We start from the raw sequence: 6,270 nt of genomic DNA on the forward strand, positions 1-6,270 counted from the left end.
TCTAGAGAAGTTGAATTTTTTGAGAATATGTTATGTGACAACAATTCTCAAGCTTCAACATCTCTAAAGGAGAATTTGTTATATGAGAACAATTCTCATGCTTCTACATCCAAAGTTAATTCTCAAGAGGAGAATTCTCAAAAGGATGTAAAGCAACCCTTTGAACCTAGAAGAAGTCAAAGGCTTAAAAATCATAAAAGTCTAGTAGTGGATGAGAGAGATTCTCAATGAATTTCATTCTACATGGTGGAAGGAAATAGAGAGGAATTCATTAGGAAAATTAATACTGTACTTCTCGTTGAGGATGATCCTAAGACTTATAGAGAAGCTATGCAATCGAGAGATAGTGCATTTTCAAAAGAAGCCATCAATGATGAGATGGATTCCATTCTTTCCAATAACACTTGGGAATTGGTAGACCTCCCACCGGGGTCTAAGCCAATTGGGTGTAAGTGGGTATTTAGGAAGAAATATCACACTGACGGCACTATCTAAACCTTTAGAGCTAGATTAGTATCTAAAGGGTTTAGGCAAAAAGAGGGAATCGATTATATCGATACTTATGCGCCTGTTGCAAGAACAACATCTATAAGAATTTTGTTCGCTTTAGCCTCTATACACAACTTGTATGTTCATCAAATGGATGTCAAAACGACATTCCTTAATGGCGACCTCAATGAGGAGGTCTATATGGAACAACCCGAAGGGTTTGTCCAACCAAAATATGAACATAAGGTATGTAGACTTGTAAAATCCTTACATGGATTGAAACAAGCTCCTAAGCAATGGCATGTGAAATTTGATCAAGCCATCATGTCTAATGGGTTTAGACATAATAATGGAAACAAGTGTTTGTATTCCAAAACTTGTAAGGGATATGTGATCATTGTTTGCTTTTACGTGGATGACATGCTTATTCTAAGTAATAGCATGAAAGGGTTAGAAGAAACAAAGAGGTTTCTATCATCAACCTTCAAGATGAAAGATCTTGGAGAAGTTGACACCATACTTGGTATCAAAGTAAAGAAACATAGTGGGGGTTTTGCGTTAGGGAAAGCCCACTATGTTGAGAAAGTATTGAACAAATTTAACCATCTCAAGGTTAAAGATGCCAATACTCCATTCGATCATAGTGTAAAACTAGAGAAGAATGAAGGAAGAGCGGTGGCTTAATTGGAGTACGCTAGTGCTATAGGGAGTCTAATGTACGCTGCCCAATGTACTAGACCTGATATATTATTTGCGGTAAGTAAACTTAGTAGGTTTACAAGTAATCCAAGTGTGGATCACTATAAGGCAATTGGAAGAGTCCTAGGTTATCTCAAGAAAACCAAAGGACTAAGCTTCACTACTCCAAATTTCCTTCGATATTAGAAGGATATACAGATGCAAGTTGGATATCTAATCTTGGGGACAACGTGTCCACATCTGGTTGGGTATTTACACTTGGTGGAGGTGCGATTTCTTGGGGTTCCAAGAAACAAACTTGTATATCTCATTCCACTATGGAAGCAGAGTTCATAGCTCTAGCTGCTACCGGTAAAGAGGTCAAATGGTTAAGGGATCTGTTGATAGAGATTCCCCTAATCAAAGAGAATGTATCTACTATATCGATACATTGTGATAGCCAAGCGACATTGGCTAGAGCATACAACGGAGTGTATAATGGGAAGTCTAGACATATTAGTCTAAGACATGGATATGTAAGAGAATTGATTCAAAGAGGGGTCATCTCAATATCCTATGTGAGAACAAGTGAAAATCTGGCGGATCCTTTCACTAAGCCACTAACGAGGGATTTAGTGGCTGCATCATCTCGAGGGATGGGACTTAAACTCCCTAAAGAGATTCACGATTGATGGTAACCTATCTTAACACTATGTAACGACCCAAATTCACTAATAAGGCTTAAGGGCCTTGATTAGTGTGCCAGGAGGGCATTACTGGAATAATTGTGATTTAATGAGTTATTGTATGTTTAATGATGCTTATGTGATAATTGATTATATTATGTGGTAATATGATATGTGATATATGCGAGAACCACATTATGATGTGGATAAATCTGCAGCCGGCGACTCGAGGCGGTCCTAGGGCTAGATAGCGGGAAAAGTCACAACGGGGTATTATAATTGACTTTGGGCAAGTCAGGGGTATTTTAGGTATCAGGTAGTGATTTAGACTATCGGGTGATGAAAATAAATAATTGGAGATATATTTGAGGTTAGGGTGTCTAGGCGGGAATATTGGGGGATTTTACCATTTTGGCCTCGGGGACGTTTCCGGCACCCCGAGCTTTGGGATTAGTTTAATAAACTATGGGTATACTTGGAAGACTTAGGAAAATGCTAGACAGAAAAGTGTAAACCGACCTTAACTTTCCTTCTCTCTCTCTCTTCTCTCTTAGCAAAGGAAGAACTTCTGAATTTGAGAGGAAATTGCTGGAATTAAGCTAGAATTTGGGGAAAAAGTCTAGAGGATTAGCCCAGGAACTGATCAAGGTCTGAGCTAGTGCTAAGGTAAGTGTTGAATTTTCGTTTCTAAGGTTAGGAATTTAAAGAAAATGGTTGAGTTTTAAATATCTGTGGTTTTGGAATTTAAGGTGGGATTGAGGCTTGAAACTTTGAAGATAGGTCAGGGGACTCTTGGAGAATCGATTCTACAGCTGAGGTAAGGTTTAAATTATAGTTTGATGGTTGAATTTGGGGGTTTTCATGGCTGGTTTTAAGTTTTGTGGGTTTGAAATTTCAGAAGTTGGAATTGGGGGTTTTGGTGAGTCTTAGGCTGGATTTTTGGTTGGATTGTGTTGTTTAAATCATCCTAACATTGTTATAATTAATTGGTATTGAGTTGGGGGCTTTGGGATGGTTTAAGGTGAGGTTTAGAGATTGAAAATGGTGTTTTTTTCTGGGTTCGAAGGGTCGGGCCGCGGCATGGTTCTTGGTGAGCCACGGCCCTTTGAAATTGTTTCATGCTGAAGAAGAAGGGCGGGCCGCGGCATGGCCCAAGCCATGCCGCGGCCCTTACCTATTTTTGAGCTGTTGGAGGTTCTGTTTGGGGGCCATGCCGCGGCATGGGTGGCCTATGCCGCGGCGCTTAAGGGATTTTGGGATTTTAAGATTTTAGGCTTGGGAATTTAACCTAGGGTGCTCGGGGTTGAGTCTTTTACTATATTTGGTGAAGTTCAATGTTCCGAGTACTAGAACTTGGCATGGGAGCTCATGTAAGCTTGTTAATGGTGTCTTTCTTCATGGTTGTGACTAGGTGTTAAGCTAGGGCTTGAGGATCGGATCGCGCTCAAGGAGTATCGCCCGTAACTAGCTCATCTGAAAGCTAAAGGTAAGAAAACTGCACCTGGTTGATTATATGAGACGGGACTAAGGGCTCCCTATTGTAAAAGCTTGAAAGGATGGTATTAAGCCATGCAAGCCATTTAGTGAACCAACGGCCTAAGGGTGCCAAGAGTCTCACTAGCGCATAGGGTGCGGCTCGGCCACTGGTAGCCGAGGACAGCTTATTATGCACTGAGCTTGGTTTAAGCGGGCCAGAGTCAGTGGGTTAAACAGAGGGCGTGGCCTAATTCGTCGGCCCTGATTATTATGTGATATGAGCAGTATATGTGGTAGAATGAATCTTGTATTGGATTGTATATGCTGATTATCTGTTGTGGACTATCTAGTGAGTTTACATGCATACTAAGCTATTTGTCTGTTATTATTGTTTGAGTTATCTGTGATGTTTTCTTGCTGGGCCTTGGCTCACGGGTGCTACGTGGTGCAGGTAAAGGCAAGGGCAAGTTAGATCAGCCCTGACTGGAGAGCTCGGCGAGCGGAATGTACATAGCCAGGTGCTCGGCCGCCACGGTTGAGGTCTAGGCAAGGACATGGAACCTAAAGACTGTCTGTTTTGCCTTAGTATGGCTAGTGGATACTTATGTGTTTTTGGAAGTCTATAAACTTATTTTAACTTTGTGTTATGGGATCCCTTGTTTATCATAGTTTAAATATACGAAATGAGTCTTTTGAGACCGAAACCTTTTTAACCATAGATCTTACATGTCTGGTGACACGTTTTCAAATCGATGACTTGATTAGCGAGTCCTGCACCTTTATAAGTACACAGTGTAGCGGTCTTGGCTATCCAGGGCGTTACACACTAGTTATTCAACTAGTGCTAGGTTCAATAGGTAACAACAAGTCAATCAAGTAAATATTAGTTGTACTCAAAACAAGTCCCATCTTAGATATTGAGTACTTGAGTGTTACCAAGTGGAGGGTTAAAACCGAAAGGTTTTTTAATAGAATTCAATCTTGTAAAGACAAGTATTTTTTGGTAACAAAATACTGCAAGAATTCTACCTATATGGACCTAGGGGTGGTTCCGCCTCTCATGAGGATTGGGAGTATTCTCAAGAACGTCTATGAATGGAAAGTGCACATGGCCATTAACAGTGCAAAGCGACACATAGAGGTCTCAAGTGAACATCGCAAAGGTGTGTGTGTTATCACCGATTTGTTATCATGAAAAGATGGTTCAATGCCTAGTGCAACAAAATTTTTCGACAAATTTTGTTGTAATTACACTATAGTAAAGTTCAAGTTGAAAAACACTTTGTTTATGCACTAATGCAATGACTCCTATAAGAGAGAGTTCTTATTTAATCAAGTGGGGGATATGTTATATTTCAAAATATAATGATTGATTAAATAAGTGTTACAATAGATAACTATATAATCTAGTGGGGGGATGTTATATTATTTTATAATATAATGTAATATTATATTATAATATAATGTTTTAGATTAAATAAATGTGACAAAGAGTGTCACATATTATAACATATAATAGAGGGTTACAATATTTAGATATATGAGATATATCCAAATAATGTAACATATTTGGTGTTACAAATTTGTAACTTCCAAATATTACCCTTTATTGTGTAAATTTGTTGTTACACAATATTGAGATGAATTTCATAAAGTCATATGTAAAATGGCTGTTAGGGTTATGATTTTAACCCTAATAATGTGTTTTGGGAGTTACAAAATCATTTGGGAGGGTTTGGAACCGTTTGGAAAAACAACACATTTTTAAGTGCTGAAATTGGTCAGTGGCCGCGGCCACAGGCCAAAAACTTACCAATTTTTCGGTTTTTTCAATCTTTGTTGAACGGCTCAAAAAAACTCAAATAACTCCCAAATCTCATTTTTAATTCCATATTAATCCAATTAAACATTGGTAATAGCCATGGGGGTTGGTGGAATTTGAAATTCAAAGTGTCTCTAAACTCTATAAATAAGAGCCTATAGCTCTCTTGTAAGACACAATATTTCTATCAATTAGAGCACTTAGCTAGAAACACCTCGAGGCTTGCTAATTCCATAAAGCTTTTCCAATATCTGAGAGAGATCTCTTAGTGCTTGAGTTAGGGGGAAATAAGCTTTTGGACAAAGGTTTTAAACCTTGTTCAAGTTGGTGATCCCCAACCCTCTTCACTTAGGTTGTGTAAGTGAGAGTTTTCTTGTATTTGTGTTCTCCATTTTATTGTATTGTTTTCTTCTTATTCTCTTGTTCTTTTTACTTGTATATTTTGTTTAAGAGTTGTAATCCTTTCTTTTGTTTCAACCACCTTTATTTTACTTGTAATCTTTTGCTTAGAGTTGTATTCTCACCATTTTCTTCTTCATCATCATCTTCTTCATTTTCTTTGTTTATTTGTAATTTTTAGTTATAGAGTTGTAACTCTTTTTAATCAATCATTATTTATTTGTAAAATATTGCATAGAGTTGTAATTTCTTACCATTTCCATTGAGGCAAATACATATTTTCCTAACAATATATGTGAGAGGAAAAAACCAAACAAGTGCTCAGACATTTGTGATCATTCAGGAGATGGACGAAGTCGTCTTCGAGATAGAAGAAGAGATCGACCCTAGAGTTAAGGAAAGGGCTGATCTCGAACTGCTGGAGGAGCTCAAAAAGGTAAGCTCGATGGAAAGGATACCACGAGGGTGGTAAAAATAGGAAAAAAAATCTTTATGAAAATGCAAGAAGCAATTAACTTTCTTTTTGAAAGAAAACTACGACATATTTGCATGGTCACACTCGGATATGGTAGTGATTAGTCTGAACGTCATAAGCCATGCACTCAACATTGATAAGAGCTTCCCCCCAAAGCAGCAAAAACGAAGGCTCTTGGACGACGACATAAAGAAAGCCCTAACATAGGAGGTTGAGAGGTTAAAAACAAATCGATTTATTTGAGA

The 6,270-nt window shown here is 38.2% G+C and overlaps 1 long non-coding RNA gene across 1 annotated transcript; it reads left to right on the top strand.

Moving 5' to 3' along the window:
- Positions 1 to 3,623: 3,623 nt before the first annotated feature.
- LOC133816495 (uncharacterized) lies at positions 3,624 to 3,874 on the top strand. The gene is made up of 2 exons (XR_009885286.1): positions 3,624 to 3,678; positions 3,781 to 3,874. It is a non-coding gene; the product is annotated as an uncharacterized LOC133816495 (long non-coding RNA).
- The last annotated feature ends 2,396 nt before the right edge of the window (positions 3,875 to 6,270 follow it).

This window comes from Humulus lupulus, chromosome 2 (genome assembly GCF_963169125.1).
Source record: "Humulus lupulus chromosome 2, drHumLupu1.1, whole genome shotgun sequence".
NCBI lineage: Eukaryota > Viridiplantae > Streptophyta > Magnoliopsida > Rosales > Cannabaceae > Humulus > Humulus lupulus.